At 40.7% G+C, this 17,698-nt stretch overlaps 1 long non-coding RNA gene across 4 annotated transcripts in view; it reads left to right on the top strand.

The window, feature by feature from the left end:
* Positions 1-16,813, top strand: part of LOC107208015 — an 84,274-nt gene extending 67,461 nt beyond the window's left edge. For 2 of the 4 annotated variants that reach the window (XR_004498552.1, XR_004498550.1), the window contains one exon: positions 9,015-9,194. This is a non-coding gene — a long non-coding RNA (uncharacterized LOC107208015). Of the gene's footprint in view, positions 1-9,014; positions 9,195-15,922 lie in introns of those variants that run through there. The other 2 variants (XR_004498551.1, XR_004498553.1) reach the window with 2 other exon arrangements.
* Positions 16,814-17,698: the final 885 nt, after the last annotated feature.

The following is a 17,698-nucleotide window of genomic DNA, read 5'->3' as shown; positions in this document are numbered from 1 at the left end:
GAGGGCAGAGAGGGATAACCACCCCATCCCAGCCTTGGGCCCCAGCTCTGCTGCTGACTCTTGATTCAGTTCCCCTCTGTGCTCCCATCCTGATGGCATCACTTGCAGTGGCATTCCGAGTGGGGAATTACTGCACTGTGGCTGATGGCCAGGACCTTTCCCCTCCTTGGAGAAGTTCTCTTGCTGTCTCTGTATAACCTCGTGGAAATATCATCATGGAAATTATCTGCTCTTCTGTCAGACCTCAGTATGGTGAAACAGACCTCGAGAAGTGTACCTCCCACAAGAGCAATATTTCCAAATGACCTGCAAAAAACCTCAGACTTATTTTGAATTGAATGCTATTTCCTCTCTCTGTTTATGCAGTTTCTGTTCTGGAAATGTGTAGGAGGGGAAGGATAATTATCTCATCCCCCGTTTTGCCCCATTTAAAACATGCATGCAGATAAACACTCTTTTTCTCTAACTAAAACTATGTGACCTGAGGCCTTAGGTTTCCACAAGGCTGACCATTGCATCAATGACAAATGACCATTTTGTCCTTTAAGTAGAAAAGAGTGAAAACACAGGAAAAACATTTTGTAATCTCTAACTATGTCATAGCTACATTCTTCTCTATAGTACAGAGTGATCGTTGTACATACGGCGCATCAGTAGTGCATCAGGCTGGGGATGCTGCAGACAGTGCAGTGGCTTTCCTCCCAAACATGAATGTGAAGCTCAGCTTGCACTCTTACCCAATATGGACAAGCAGACTGGGACATTTTGCTTATTTACCACAATTGGATAAATTACTCTGAGTTTAGCTAGAGAAGGTTGCTATGAAGAGGTTTGGCTTAGAATACCTTGGGCTCCAATCATCGTCAACCAAATCTATGGATTTTTATGCTTTGTCTGAGGCTTTTCATTCACTACAAGATAATTTACTTCGACTTTGTCTGCTACAGTAAATGAAGGAATAGTTTCTTTTCAAAAGCATGCATGTCCCTGGAAGCATTCTTTGAGAAACCACAGCATCTGGTTGTACTTTGCACACCTTATTGCAGTTTCTGTTTCTAGATGCTGACGCATTTAAATTAGTTGCCATTTCCAAGCTATTATAAAGGCTATAGATGAAAATCTTCTATAGCTACAAAGTGCCCACAGATTTATTCAAACCTACTGAAACTTCATTCATTTCCATTCCCAAGACAGTTTCCAGCCTTCCCCTATGGATATGCATGCTGTTTAATGGCACATGAATTAGCATGTCTGCTTGTTGGCGCCAGTGTGGTAATGGTGACAATTGCTGATAAAGCTCATTAGATGGAAATAAAGGATCTCAAGTAAGTTAATGGTGACAAACATCTGAATTCAGTAAGAGTAGATCTGTGAACATAAAATGAATGTGTAATATATTGAGTATCAGCATGGTCAGGCTCTGGCTTGTAGCTTCTTGTTGTGGGGAGATTTTTTAAAATTCTGTTTTTACATAATTTTATTTTAGAAAATCACCTGCTTATTGGTGTATGAGCTGTCTAAACAACTTTGTCTGCTGGTCTCTCTTTAAAATGAGCTTATAACAAGTGAATTGGAAGATGGATTTGTGAAGTAGAAAGGAAAATCTACTTACTATGGCATCCTTTTCCTGAAGCTTATGCCAGTTAACTCTGCTGCTTCTGAATGAGATACACCTTTTTGAATATATACAATTTAAGCACAGTATTGTCAGATAATACAAAAATACATATCCAACCAATAAACACTGGGGTGAAAGTCCTCTCTGAAAATGACAGCTTCTGTTCCAGTTTGAAAATTGTGCTTCTGCACTAATTTTTCCATAAGTTGCTTTCTTTGGTCATACTGAACTATTTTTATTTACAATGCAAAGTAATATGGTGTCAGAATCGTGCCATGCCTATCTATAATGTGTTTTTTAGAAGAAATATGTTAGGATGATTTATATGGGGCTTATTAATGTTCACAAAGACAGTCAGATCATGATTGATTTGAACATAATTTGCTCTTTCTGATTTTCCACTATTCAAAAATTAAGCTGTGTTTAAGCTAGAGATTTAAGCTACTCTCACCACTGTTTGCCAGAGTGGGATTAATAGTAGAATAATGTTGAGCCAGACAAACTTAGACTGGTAAAGTTACTTACTTTTTTAAAAAGAAATGGAATTAGTGGGTTATGTGGGTGAAAATCTTTCCAGTATCACAAGCCTTGTAAGCCCAGAGAACATTTTTATTATAGTCAGTGGGAGATGTTCAAACAATGAGAAGTTGAAGAGCAAAAATATGATTCTAGCTGATTCTTGATCTTGCTGGGGGAGGCTGTGCTTTGATTTCTTTCAGGAAAGCACAGTGCACACCTGTGGTATTATATAAAACATTACATAATTATGAGAATAAAAACCCTGAATTTTCTCCCTCCAGCTCTGGCCTAGTCCACCTCTAATGAAGCAGCAAGTGTGTGGTGACTTTCGTTCAGATCTGTCTTTGTGGCTTAGCTTGCGAAGTGTGTGAATTCATACATGTTGCCCTTGGCATTTATTTTCTGGTGTTGCTTTTGCTTATTTCAGGGAGAAAATCTGCTAATGTTCCCTTAAAATAAGTTTACTATTCAGGCCAGATTGTTGCCTTTTCTTTCCTGCCATGCTTGCAGCCTAATTGTATTTAATATCACAGTTCAGGGCTTTCCTCTCTCTGCTCCTTTTCACTCAGAGGTATTTAAAAGAGGATTTAAACCAGCTATTTTTTGTACTTAATCCTTGATCCCTTCTGCCCGCCCCCTGCCCAAGCTTGCTCATTCACTGGAAATAGCAACCTATGTCCACATTTCACTGCTCTAGTTTATAGTAATTTTGTCTTATGCCTTTGGAGTATAAATGATTGTTCAATTCAGACATTCAAAATGAAAGTGAAGTTGCCAGTGGAAAAAGGTGACTCATTATACAATGAGTGAGTACAAATAAAAAGGTGCCTGAGTATAATAATCAGAAGATATTGACTTTTGTTGAGGTCAGGATCACAATTTATTAACCCAAGAGGTAAATATTGACTGAAAGTTTTGGCAGCATTTTCCCCCCTCTTTTCCTTATAGCCGAGAGAAGACTGTAGAAGATATACTAAATAACTCCATCTGCCTGCAGTGAGATGGAGACTTGCATTTTGCCTGCAGTTTTATGTTCATCTTTTGTTCTGGCTCTCCCAAGGGCAAAACGATTTATAGCGTATTTTAGAGGAATATTTAAAATCATGCTAATTGCTGTTTCTTTGTCATTAATTCTGCTCTTGACAAGCCAAAATCCTTCTGAAATAGGTTTTGTTTCTGAGCACTTTTTCAGATGATCCCAGCCCCAGACTGGCTGTCTGCATTTTCTCTTCTGCCCTGGCCATTGCCCTCTCTGATGTCTCGGGGATCATTTTTTGTGTGTGTGTGTGTCTAAAAACACCAGGGTATTGAAGCAGCCATCAGAAAGATGCCCTTGGGAATGGTGACTCCTTGTGCTGCTGACATTCTGTTCACTCTCTAGAAGGGGCTGTACAATCAAATTATTTGCCAGAGCAGATGCAGCTCCCTTGTTTGGCTAAAATGAGCGCTCTGAAACCCCTATTCTGCTGTCTTGGAAAACCAGGCTCTTCCAGGTTTCCTCCATCTCTGACTGCTCTGTGCTTCCTGGGGGCTGCATAGTTTGTGCTGAAGGATATGTGTGGGATTCCTGGGGCAGTTATGGACTTTTTCTGCGCAGGGCACTTACCTGCTTTAAATTCAGTCACTTTTTTTGTTTGTGCTTTCTTGTTGGGGCTTTTTATTCTGGTCACGTGGCTGGCATTTTGCAGTGGGTCTGGTCCCTGCCTCAGGACTCACATGGCTGCAGAGCTCCTGCAGGGCTGGCTGGGTTGGCTGCCAGATGCCACCTCACAGCCACTGCCACCACAGCTGGGCAATGTTTGGAGCCCTTGTCCTTGCTGCCTTCCAAGCTAAAAAAGATGGTGTAGAGAGAATTGATGTGACTTTCTCATTTTACAGGCTAATTTCTAGATTTTCTTCTTTTCTGTCCTGTCTTTCTTCCCTCTCCTCCAGTCTTTTATCTTGTCAAATAATCTGCTTCATTTTTGCTGTTCTCATTGCCCATTGTCTTATATTTTTGCTCCTGCATCCTCCTCAGACTAAGATCTTTTTCTGTTTAGTCTGATTTACATGAGTAATGCCTCAGGATAATCAGGCAGGATTGAATTTTCACACAGTTTTAAATATTACAGAATAACTCCAGTGAGCTTTTAGCAGGAGAGGGTTGCTTAGTGAGCATTGGAAAAGTGTTCTGAACCTGTAGATAAAATCTATCTGTGAAAAAGGGACTGCAAAGTATTAGTATCAAATTGTTATATATGGCAGCAAAGTGTTGAATCAAACTTTGTAATCCGTGGATTTTGGTGGAGGTGTGGATATCTACATAGCAAATATAAACCTACTGAAAATACCTCATTACTTCTGCAGAGCCTTCAGAGGGGATTCACAGACTCCTGAGAATTAATGGACCCAGACTGGGGGCCACAGCCAAAAATCAAGTTAATGTTCTGGGAGGATCTTCCCTGCTGAAGCTCAGCCTTGCTGAGCTGAGGAACCTGCCCCAAGTGGTGACACAGGCTGATTTAAACAGTGCTTAAATCACTCCATAGTGTTAGAGACTCAAGTACTTCTGCTGCGTCTTGGAGACTCCAAGTCTGTTCTGCACACTTCTGCGTGTCTGACTTGTGTCTGGTGTAATGCAGCCTGCATGACCTGATCTACAGACTCCCATTACCTCTACCAGTGAGGCCCATAAAACACTTTTGGGCTCAGACCAAAGTAAAAGGGCTGGAGGAAATGAATTTGAAAGCCTGAGCACATCTCCCGGTGGACATAACAATCCACATCACAAAAGTTATACACATAATTTAAAATATTTGGCAACTTTAGGAAGCAAAGCAAAGAGCAAAATGCACCTACTTTAGCTGATTATTTATGATCACCTTTTGTCTCAGATGGTTCTGTAAGGAAAATCTTGCCTGTTTGGTAGTTCAAATCACTAATGCTGAACCTGAACTACTCTGTTCTCTGCTCTAAATGAGAATCACACATTCACTGTCTATTTAACAAGTGCATTTGCTGTATTTTTAAATTTAAATGATTTGTCTCCCTTTATTTCCCAATGCTTAGGTGAAGACTCTCTCCCCAGACTCTGCTACCTCTCTGTTGCCCTCTAAGTACTTCATATGAAAGGTCATAGGCTCACAATACTGACTCCTTGCAAAGTTCAACTGGCTCTCTTTTGTAGGCTAAAGCCATTCCCCATCTCCGTAGCAAGGGAGGTCCCCTGGCAGCAAAACAAATGTGGTTAGTTATGTGTGGCATGAACCTCAGCTGCACTGGGAGCTGAGCTCCGGAAAACATGTAATGGTAATGTATCGGGAATTACAAGGCCAACCCATCAGCCTCTCTCAAGAAATCTAACTCTGAAATGTTTTATTTTGCCTAGGGAAAGTCTATTTGGGTCTATCATCTGGTTTCCAGGAAGGTCCAGCGCTCCCCCCTCCCCTGCTCCTTAGCAGGACGGATGGCATATAAAGAGGTCAAAGAGACTACCAGTGTCATGCCATAAATCAGTGGTTCAGCTTAGATGAGAGCCCAAAAGGCTTCTGCTCATCTGGTGTAAACTGACTCACTCTGCTGCAGTCAACAGAGGATCTGACAGCAGCAGATTTGCCTCAAGAGCTTCAGAATTCCCACTTCAGATTTATCTAACTGGAATTTCAGACATTCTTTCTTTGTTGTCAATGGAAGAGATTTTATTAATATTATTTTAATAAATATATTTCAACTACAGCTTCATAGAATATCCAGATTTCCCTCCCTGCCCACAAATAAGATGTAACGTATATGTGATTATAAATATACCAGTAGCCAATTTAGTTTAATTTAAATTTAGATTTTGCCCTAAACAAATACTGATGTGCTCTGTATATTTTTTTACTGCCAGATCATGATTTACTAACTCTGTTTTGGGGGTTAAAGAGAGCATGACCTTGCCCCATATTAATATTTAAAAATTACCATGCACATGAAATCGGATGCTGACACAAGTCTCAAAGGACTAAAAGGTTTTTAATCTTTTGAAGAAGCAGTGCCACACTGAAATATGTATTACTACATTCAAAACAGAGCATGTAACAAATGTCCCACTAGCAGGCATCAGAGACTGCAAATTTCATTCAGTGTAATATGGTCCACAAATACCAACTTGTTTCCAGAAGGGAAATTGCAATGCCACTAAGGCTGATGCTTGACACCATAGCAAAGGCCAGCAGCGACATCTCAGACACTGCAGTAAGAGTTTGCCATCCAGTTCTAAATGCACGAGCCATTTAGTGCCCTTTTCAAGACCATACATAGATTTTACTCTTTCAAAAAGGTGAAAGTTTATGTACATTTCTGTTCAAATGCAATTTAGAAGAGTTTAGGAACATGTGATTGTTTTTACAACAACACAAGCCTAAAATATTAAAACCTCCTGATCTTCTTTTAATGCAGCAAAAAAAGAAATCCAGAGCTGTTTTAACAGAAAACAGAAACAGCTGATACTTAACATATATGAATAATTGTATGCCTTTTTTAGAGCACTGTTGTTTTCTTTAAAAAAAATTGAAGTTTAGCCTATCAGCATTTTTAACACATCTTTCCACTACACCTAAGCTTCAAACAAAAATATGAACTAGAAAGCTGTAGAAGAGTCTAATTAGTTTCTCATTGCATTTTGGGTGTGCTCAGTTTGTATGAAAATGTTGTAGGTGAGGTCTCTGATTACAGTAGTTCCTGTGTTTTGATAACATCAGGCAGGTGTTACAGGACTTAAAAAATCATGACTGAATGGCTTTGTCTAGTCTCCTTTTTTGGTGAGTGACAGAGGTGGAGCCTGCCATTCCTGGTCTCTTGTATCATATTTGTGACAGGTAATTGCAGACTGGTGCCTCTGGGAGCTCACCCTGGTGCTGCCAGAAAGCACAGGTCTGGTTTGGAGATAGTACAACCAAATTTTAGATCGATGTAGAAGAATTTGGGTACTAGAGGTTTCCAGCCCTGAGGAATTAGGAGCCTCTGAACATGTGTGTTCATTTCCCAAATCATCAGCTGAGGGTCACCACTATGTTTGCTACTGGGTGATGTCCAGCCTCCACCAGTGGAAAAGGAAAAACAACTAGACCTGTTTGGAAAGTGGAAAGGCAGTGCTGGGAAATTTGTTGCAAGGAGAGGCAGCTCTCCTTGCCATGGGGCTTTAGAGGCTGACCGTCCTCTTTGTGTTGGCTGTGCTGTTGATGCAGCATGGTTGTAACCTAACCCTCACCTGGCCATTTCACATGCAGGGTACACTTTCTTTGCTCCCTTTACAGCCATTGAGTTCTTTTAACCTTCCTTCTCCCTTAGCATGTCTGACCCAGACCCATCCCTCTTCCGTTTGTGTCCTCCCTCAGCAAGATTATGAGTAATGGGAGCAGATGCCAGAGAAACGTGCACCTTCTGAATGAGTGAAAGGGGACAGGAAAAACTGCATGGAAACTTTTCCTTTCAGTGCTTCCCAAACCTGTGGTCTCAGTTCAATACATTTGCCAGTCAGCTAATCTATTTCCCTCTAGATTTGGTTGTCTTGGCAGATTTTGTGGGGGAAATATTTATTGGAAGTTTTTTGGTCACTGTAAACACAATTTGATTTATTTTATTGAAAATGAGCATTTTTCTCTGCATGACTTACTTAGAACTTCATACTGCTAAGTCTCAAAAAAAGAATTTCAGTGAGTCACAAGTGCTGCAGGTTGGCATGATGCCCTTCACAGAAATAACAACTACAGACACATTGAAAAAAAATAAAATTAGAGTTTGAGAATCTGAAGTTCTTTGCAAAATCTGCAACACTTTCATTATCAGCACTGCTGATAGTACAAATGGGACTGAAGCAACAGATAAGTGTTCTGGTCCAATGAATTCACCTACTGCTTATGATCCTTCCAGTCGTATTTTCAACTGTTTTGGCATTCCCCATTAAATCTCCCTAAACAGTCTTCTTGCTGGTTCAGTGCTCTCGACCAGGAAGCTTGTGAGTTTGTGAGGATTTGTACTTGATCATGAATGATTCATGAAATGAGCTTAGAAAAGAAGTTTAACATCTTATTCAATGCTGAGGAAAAAAAAGAGCATCTTCTCCCATACTCGTAACAACTTGGCTAAAAAGGAAGAGTCTCAATGTCTCATTTTAAACACTGAAATTCAGAGCATCTGTTGCCTTTCCAGCTAAACCTCATCTCTACTAAGAAGCAAGAGAAAGCATTTTAATTTACTACTGTAGCTGGTTTTGTTTTTCATTCTGCTCATACATTTGACCACATCCCAGCAGCAGGCACAGCCAGGCTATTGGGGCACAGCTGACAGCCGGGAGCTGCCCACGTTGTCATTTCACACTCACATTTAACCATGTGTTAGATTTTTCTCTAAAAGCTATGTCTGAAATCACTTGATCTTGTTTTTATTTGTTTGTATAGAATTTGACTGGTTCTGTATGTTCCTCAGGACAACAGAAAGCTTAAGCCCCAAGGTGTTATACTCTAGTGCCTCTCTTTCCTTCTCCTCTCCCTTGACCTCTCTGCACACGGCGGGCAGGAGGGCCCCATTTCCGATGGATATATATGGCACTCATGGCCTGGGAACACACAGCATTATTTCCCTGCTGTGCATATTCCATACATATTCCAGATCATGTTTGAGTCTTGGTGCTTGCACCAGTGAAGTGGGGATAATTGTGTTGCTTTGGTGTGCTGATAAAAGTGCCTTGTGAGAGCTAAATATTTCTTTGTGGAACATGCTATGGCATGTTTGGAAGCTTTGTATAGCAAAGGGTAGGAAAACAGCAGAGACAGGGATCTGATGAAAAAAAAATCAGGACAAAAGAGAGAAGGAGGTCCATGGTTATTCCCGTGCTGTCCTTTGTCTTCTATTCTAGATCTTCAAGAGGATAAGGATTTTTTTCCACTTCCTTTGCTGAATGAAAAGACGACAACACAGCATACATCTAGGGACACCTGCTGAGAGAATAAAACACAATAAACATGAGAATGCTATGGTGAGAGACATATTTTGCTTGTACAATAGACAATTTGATCCAGAGTTACAGAAAGTTTAAACCCGTAAATTAAAATAAATTCAAATGCTTTTGTTATTCAACCTGAGGTTTTTTTTGTTGTGCTTCATGGTTTTTTTAAGCTGGAAAAATTTTGATCTCATGGTTAACAGAATTATGAAAAAGAAGAAAATATTCTAAACAAGGTTTTCTAAGGTGTCCCCTGGGACTATGATTTTAAATTGGTCTTGCATTAATTGCAGTTTCTCTGGCTGTTTGTTAGGCCATTGCCATGCTGCGTTAAGGTCTTGATGCTTTTATCTAGCCCTCCCCTATTCCCTGTTTGTTCTTCAGCAAGGATGAGAGGAACCCTTACAGTATGCAAATACATAATGCTTTCTGTGCTTCTTTCTTTAGAGACATAAAAGGATTTTTTAAAAAAGGCAAGTTGAATACATGGCAATAAAGACATAAATCTTCAGAAGCAGGCAAGTTACACTCCCTCTGCACTTCCCAAATAAAGCATGGTTTTGCAAAGAAGGAGTTTGTTAGGAGAACCAGAGGAAGCAGGATTTCCATAATGATTTGCAAGAAAAAATTCTGTAACACATGGCACTGTATTTCCTTCAGAACTGCAAACCCCTTGGGACCAAATTCTTTACTACTTAATCACTGCAGTAATTAGAGATGATGTTGGCAAGTGTTCATTGAACGTTGTGTCATTTTACATCTTAAAACATTTTGGCGTTACTTTCCATTTCCTTTATTCGGTGTGTTCTGGTCCATCCCCTGGATGATTAGACACACCTGGCCTTTGCTTTGGGACCAGTTCAGTCTTGCAATTAAGAGCTGTGTTGGTCTGCACTGATAACAACAGACACTAAATAGTTCTATTTATTGTTTATAAATTACTTTTCCGCCAAACATTTTTTATAATGATTTGTATACAAGAGACTTGATGTGAAACAAATCTGAGTGAAACAGAGGATTCCAGCCACAAAAAATGGCTCTGTCCTAGAGTGAGCCTTCAAATGTGGAAAACTGCAGTAACAAAGTATGAATGAAGATCAGACTGCATGAAGCAGAGCTCTGTAGATGGAGAATAATGTTGCAGCACCAAACCTGTGTGCAGAATGTGGCTGTGATTGTGAGGAGTGCCCTGGGGAGTGTGGGCAGCAAGTGGCAACCACCAGCAGTATGTGCCTGATGCTGCTCCTTCCCTCTCTGCTGCTCTGTATGGGCTGGCCAGTGTGATGTCAGATGAGGAGAAAGAGAAAAGTGAAAGGACTGTTCAACCCCTAAATATGTCAGTTGAAACTTTTGTTGGTAATGTTGGGATTGCACTTAAGGTGTTAATAATACATCTGGAAATAGTGCAGCCTGACTTCTCTGCATTTCAGGTCTGTGCCTGTAGCAGTTACTTTAGAAAAGTAGAAAAGGTCCTTCTTACAAAGTATCATAATAGTTGAAAGCTGCAGGTGTACCTTTCAGTTTTCTAAAATCCAAGTACCATTAACTATGTTGAGTGGCATATTGAGGCAACAGTGCACTGTGGAAGGTCCCTGCACTACTCTTGCAGGCTTAGATTGTCCTTTTACACTCCAGGTCTTAATCTTCATTTTTCAAAATGTTCTGTTGTTGTTTTAAATAGGCTTTTATGAGGCACTGGAGCCTTTCAAAGGTTAGATGTGGAGGGTGTAGCAACGGCCTGGCTGAGATGCACACTTCTCCCTGAATCCATGTGCTTGAACATCCTTTCAGCTGGGCATGTATTGCAGTGTCCCTCATAATTTGCCTTGGTCTGGGATAAAGATTGTTTCCAGTTTCAGTCTCATTTCTTACAGGCTGAAACAGAAAATTCATCAAACGTAAAGTTCAGCTTAAATGACAATTTGTGTGACTAATGACCTTCTAAAAGACGAGGTGGTAGATTATAATGTCTTTTGAAATGCTTTCAGAGGAGAAAAAGACACAGTAAAAATTATATGACAAATATAAAAAAGGGAAAAGAAAACAAAGTTAGTAACATAAGCAAGCACTAGCAGCCATTACACTTTTAAATTATCTCTCCACAGCCTACAAATCTTTGCTTTGGCTCACTCACACCATACATCTAGCAAAGAGAGAAATAATATTTTTTATTGCCACTCAATTATAATTGATATACTACTGTATCATTTTAAAATGTGTGAAAGCTGAAAAGTACACACACACACAAAATTTAAAATGGCAGGCAAGGAATAGCATATAAAAAGTGATAGAACTTTCTGAGCTAGTTTTATATACATCCCTTTCTCCTCTTATATGTCTGTTCCAGGCAGACAAAAAGTACTAATGAAAATTGGTAATGCATAATAGCTCAACACTGATTAAAGAAAATTACCTCTCCTTTTAATTCTGCTTACAAGCCTTTTCTACAATATTGATTATTTTTCAGATGTAAGTGATAGTATCTATTCTTTCTGCAATTAATCCATATGTTCATTTTGCATGATGGTTTCAGAAATCCTCTGAGGTCCAGAATTCACAGGATACTGGTAACTCTAGAATAAAACTAATTCTGTGACAGTTTCTAAGAAAAAATCTGGCCAAAAGCTGGTTGTGCTCCTGCTGTGATAAAGACATCTATTAGTGTATTAGTTGTTTGACATACTAGAGGACAGGTTCTGGAATAATTTGGAACTAGAATTCAGATTGCACCTGGCCAAATGCTTTCTTTCTCCAACACTAGCACTTAAAATTTCAGAGCTGTGGCTATACAGCAAATGCATGACAAAACCACTATTTATGATTTTGTTTGCTACTCTTAAATAATTTTGATGTTCCTTTTTTTCTTCCATTTCAGAGTCTGTCACTTATGTATATCTTCCACGAGATGATGCTAGTTTTGTGCTGAAAGTTGTATCTCTCAGTCTTCATCACATATGCCAAACTGATACCAAAAAGGGAGTACGTTTTTAAGCATGTTTATGTAGACAATTCAAGCACTACTTTCTTTCCTATTTTTCCAGTGCAAATGCTCCTAAATAACCATGAGCTAGAAGGTGTTTATGTAATGCACCTTAAACAAAGTGCTGAACACAGGCTGAGTGGCTGCAAGGCCAGGCACCTTGACAGTGCAAAGGGGAGTGTAAGAGCACAAGAGGTTCCCAAATCTAGTGGCAACAGTATGGTATAGTTTCTGTATCTTCGCCTGGGTTCCCATTCCTTTTAGTGCTTTTACATCCACCTAATGGATTAATAACAACAGGGTGTGCCAATTGCTGCTATTCAGTCTGTCCAATACTACCAACTCTCCTTTTGTTTAAAAAAAACCCCAAATGTGTAAACATGAGTGCTTACAGCTTGGCTCTGTCTTACAGCCCCTGTTACTGGGCAAACTGTTCATGAAGCAGCCTTTTGCAACCTTGGGGGCACAGGCTTTGTCCCAGGCTTGCTCCTCATGATTCCCCCAGGAGCCAGGATCCAGATGAATCCACAGGCAGTGTGGGCAACAGCCCAGTCCTTGCCTCTAGGAAGAAGGGCAAACTGTATTTTTTATTTTTTTTTGTAACAATAAGAATCTCCTTGTAACACTTGAAGGCTGAGTTAAAAATCAGCCTGGAAAGACAAATGGCACAAATACGGCTGACCTCACCAGGTTTTCTGCTTTTAAGCTCAGGATGCAGTTTGTTACTAGCTGGGGGAAAGCAAAGTGAGCCAAGATGCATCCTTTTCTCATTGACATAAATGACCTATTTTCTCTTCTGGGGCTCAAAACACCCTGCTCCAGGCCTCCCCAAAAAGACTTTGTGTTCTATAGCAATGATAATTATAAACTAGCCTCTGCTTTTGGTCATTTTAAATCCACATGGTATTTCACACACTATTCTTTGTGCTGTCAGGCATACAGGAATTCTACCATGCTGCAAAAACTCCCCATACACTGTAAAAATGAGCTTCACTTTTTAAGACGTGTCACAGTAAATTGCCTTTGAGTGCATTATAAAAAACTGTTATACTTCCTAGGAGAAAAGTTTCCTATTCTATATTTTAAATTTCTATCTGTTTCTTCAGAAGACGGAAAACCTGCAAAATTTGAAATTATGTTTGTCTATAAAAGCAGTATATTCAGAAATGTTCTTTGTATTTTAAATATATTTTACATGAAGTTACAAATTACAACCATGGCACAATTTCCAGATGTGTTTTATATAAATATAGATTAAGATAAATCTAGCAGGTTGAGCTAAAATTACCAATCCAAATTCCAATGCTTTTGATTATTCAGTTTCTGGATAACAGCTAAAGTGATATATGCTTTTAAGAGGTATACCCTGAAATGAGGGATGCACATGGCTTCCAACCAGGAGACCAAGCACAGCACGGGTGAAAATCAGTAGCAATTGTGCAGTGGGTTATGTCTATGTAAGAGTTATTTATATCCCCATCACACTGTCACGAGGAGTGCCCCTCTGGTTGGGAGCCTTAGCAGAGAGGTCACAGGCTCTAGGCAGAGGTAGACTGAGTTTCCTTCTCAGGCTTTGATGGACTTCATCAGGTCTGTCTCTGTTACCATAGTTTCCATTTTGTTCTCCAGATAAGAAATGGAAATGTATAGTTCACAGAGGCCTCGATCAGTCGGTTGACATAGGGTCCCTGCCTGTGGTGAGGTTTAAGGGAATGAGAAGTAACTATACAGAGTCCTGTTGTGTGTAGGTAAAAATCAGTCTTTTCTTTCCTCCTCCATTTTTTTCTCTTCTTGTTTGCTTGCTTTTAGCCATATCTCTATTCACAGCAACTTGGTGGGACATCTGAATCACCAGCTAGGTAAAAGGGTATCTTCACACAGTTCTATAAGAAGTATTGTCTAATGATTGTGCATTTCAGAAACTCAGCTGTCGTGTGTCTTTTAGTGAGCTTGTTCAGCTCCACCCCTTCTGGCTATGGACATTTTATTGGGAGTCCTACTCACATCACTCTTTTTGCACTACTGTTCCTTTCTGTTCTTGGGCTTCCTGCACTTGAAAGTCCAGTCTGAAATTTCAGAGCAGTAAGGACAGTGTCTGTATTGAAGCACTAAGAAGTTATAAAAGCAGTGGCTGCAGTTAACCACCACTAATACTACTTCTCTCACAGACAAAGTCATTGCCTTCAAACATCCTCTCCTGCCCTAAAATCGCTGGGAGGAATCACTGTTCCTTCCAGCACAAGAAAAGCTACATGAAGGTTAGGGACAAGCCTCCACTGCCCATTACTCTCCCTATCTTACTGTCAGTGGAAATTTCAGATCACTTTATTCCCATACCAGTATCATTCCCCCTACTTTCTTCATCTCTGAGCAGTGGCCAGGACTTTGGAGTTAATGCAAGTATTGTTGTGCAGAAGCAGTATTCTCTGTCACTGTTCCTTTTACCTTAATAAATAGATACTATCTGCAAGTGGAGGAAGGCAGTATGTGTTTTCTTTTAATTTATTTTGCAGTCACTGTTAAAAGGTAGGGAACTCATTATGTTCCAGACAGACAGGAAGTTTTATTTACAATTCCTTACCTCAGTGCAGCTATGGCAAATTATATCAGTTCTTCAATTCATGCATTATCATTACTTCCTCACTTTCATACCCTTTCCAGAATTACACTACCACTGACCTGATGAACCCATTTTCTTTTAAAATCGCTCCTATTTTATGTTTAGAGATTGCCTGGGAAAACTCAACAGCAGCAGCTAAAAGAGCAGGCAAGTTGCCTGTGTATAATCAAAAGGTCAGTCTATTTTCAGGTACTTCTTTAGGGCTACTGCTGAAGAAAGCATGGAGCCATCTGTACCCATACAGGTGTCAGAAGTTTGTTCTTCCACACAGCACAAAGGGCAAAGCCAGGGAAAGAAGCCACTGACTCCCCTGATGGCTCCTGTTTGATCCTAGAGGCAGCAGGGTGCCTGAGAAGATACTCATCCCAGGACACAACCAATTCACCTCCCACCTGCCCAGAAGCAGATTCACTTTCTGTGTTGTCACTTTGAAGGGAGGGAACTCTTTCCCATGCACTGACAGCCAGACTGATAGGTGGAACTGAAGTGGATGGGTGAAAGTATGATAGGGATCAATGACTCTTTGAGGGTTACTTACCTATTCCGCAGAGATCAAAACCTTTGCAGTTTACCCCTCTGTTCAACTATCCCTGCTAACTTCATCATCATGGAACTATAATCCCAACCTCCAATTCCGTATTTGTGGGCTGCATTCTACAGACTTGAGCTCCAGCAACACAGGATCCATTCCCTTTTCTTGTGGCTCCTTAGCCCACTTCTGCCTCTACCTAAAAACATGCTTTAACACCATAGATACTAAACCTCTAATTCTCCAGTTGAGCAAGGTAGCATAGCAGGACAAAAAGCTTTGTTTTCTCTTGAGTTTGCAATAGCTTTCCCTTCCAGCCCAAGTGCCTCTTTGACTCCCTGCATCTCCATCTCCATCGTACATTTTGTGCTTCTGCTACACAGTAACGAATATGCTAAAATATTAGAGAATATACTACAGAAATTTACTTTTTTACTGAGTAAACTATGAATTGTTGCTGCTCAGTTTGCTCTGAGTTGTGAATTTGCTCTGAGTTATTTTTACCATTGAGAATTGCTAGGCTTTATACCGTGTTTTGCACAGGAACTGAGCTGCCCTTTCACTGTTGTGTTTGTAGTTCCCATTCCAAGGAAGCTGACTGCTCTTACCAGGTTTCTCTTTCTTTCTCTCTCTTAGTGTCCTGTTCAAATACAAGAAATGTAAATAAATGATTTAAATTCTGTATTTTGCAGGGAAACTTCCTGCTGAGACTTCACTTAGACCAACTGATATCTTCTCCCTGCCTGGAGAAAACCTTTGTCCTCCAGACTGAAGACAGGCACTTAAAAGTAAACCTGTTTGGTCTGCCCCTATTAACCAGCAGTGCTGACAGAGAAAATTGCTTTTCCCCTGTGTTCAGCACTTGAGAACCACAGGATTGAGACTGTTTTTTCAGACTGCTTTATTTTTCGGCATCATCCAATGGGATAGGCTGAGTCACTACTTGATTCTCATTTCTCTTCATGCGAAGGTTTCAGCTCCCTTGGATTGCCATGAATCCCAAGCAATGATCCTGGTTTTGTCCTGACAGCACTCCCCATGTTTCCATTGGATTTCATGGACTGACAGTCAGAGAGACTTTTTCCCTGGCTCTGAACTCCTCTCTCTCTGCTCGGGATGATGGGGGAAGGCTGCCCACATGGCACCACCTGGGAGATTTTATATTACTTTTTGTGCTGCTCTTCTCTCAACAGGGCAAACCCTTGGGGCAGATAAGGATGTATTAAGTGACTGAAAGACATGCAATTGTCTCCCAAAAGGTGTCAGTTCAGTATTGCTGCAGATGAGAGGAAACTTTCTATTTCTGTCCTTAGTCTGAAATAATTTTCATTGGGATTGCTGAAGGTCCTTCTTTGCTGAATGGGACCTCTGTGTAATGCTAAAATAAATATTCTGTTTAATGTTCTGTTTCCCAATCCTTTGTCTTTCCTTCACCCAGGATAACTGCCAGCATGTTCATGAGTTTTTCATTTGAATGAAATTTTGCTCTAGCTGTGGGCAGAATATAGAAAAAAATCAATAGCTATTAAGATACCTGATACTGCAGGATATGGGATCCTACTGGTAGAAAATGCAAGGACCATTTATTTATTCACATACCCGAGTGCCTTCATTCATAGTCTGACCTCACTGCCCAGGTCCTGCTCTTCCCCCAGGTTTTCAGTGGGGTGTTTTGTTGCCAAACGCTGAGCAGAGGATGTTTTGCCCATCGCATTCTGCTGTGTTCCACGCTTTTTTCTTGTGAAAGTGCCTTCAGGTATCTTCCCAGGGCTCACATTTATTTGTTCAAGAACAAGTTAAGAAAGAAGAGTGACTGGAGGTTTTAAAACCCATTTTCTTTTTATCTAGCGTTCTGTTAAAGCTTTCCTCCTAAGCAGCTTACAATAATATAAACAACCTGCAGAAAAAACTTCCTGTCAATCTACTGCTATAAATTCCTACAAGTCCAGGGGCGTCAGGAGCTGTATATTGCACCGAGAGCCTTTGGAGTGAGAGATAACAATCAGATAATTCACTCCTCTAGAAAACACTCCCCTATATTCAGAGTGAGGGGAGAGCAGGGAGGGGGAAGATGGGAGGAGGTGTGCCCAGAGCAGGGCAGGAATGGGGTCAGTGGTGTGTGGGGCGAGCACGGACACCAAGGGACACACGGGCGGCCCACCTGAGCAGCGCTTGCCTCTGCCGGCGCCCCCGGCTGCTGCCTGACCGGGCTCTTTGACCGTACACCTTCTTGTTGGCACAAAACACACATTTCTCTCTTCCAGCGTGTGTGGGTGCAGCCCCTGGGGCTGCTTTAGCACAGAGAGCAGCCATGGCTCTGCGCTGCTTCGGCTGTGGAGGGGCTCAGGAATAACTAGCAAAATCTAATTAAGAAGAGTGAAATACAGTAGGGTAAGTCAGCTGCATTGGAGTGTGAAATGGAGCCATTATAAAACAAAATACTGTACAGCAGCAACTCAGGAACTCCA

Source organism: Parus major, chromosome 8, assembly GCF_001522545.3.
Source record: "Parus major isolate Abel chromosome 8, Parus_major1.1, whole genome shotgun sequence".
NCBI lineage: Eukaryota > Metazoa > Chordata > Aves > Passeriformes > Paridae > Parus > Parus major.
Note: the sequence above shows the minus strand (reverse complement) of the source record. Positions and strands in the feature narration are given on the sequence as shown.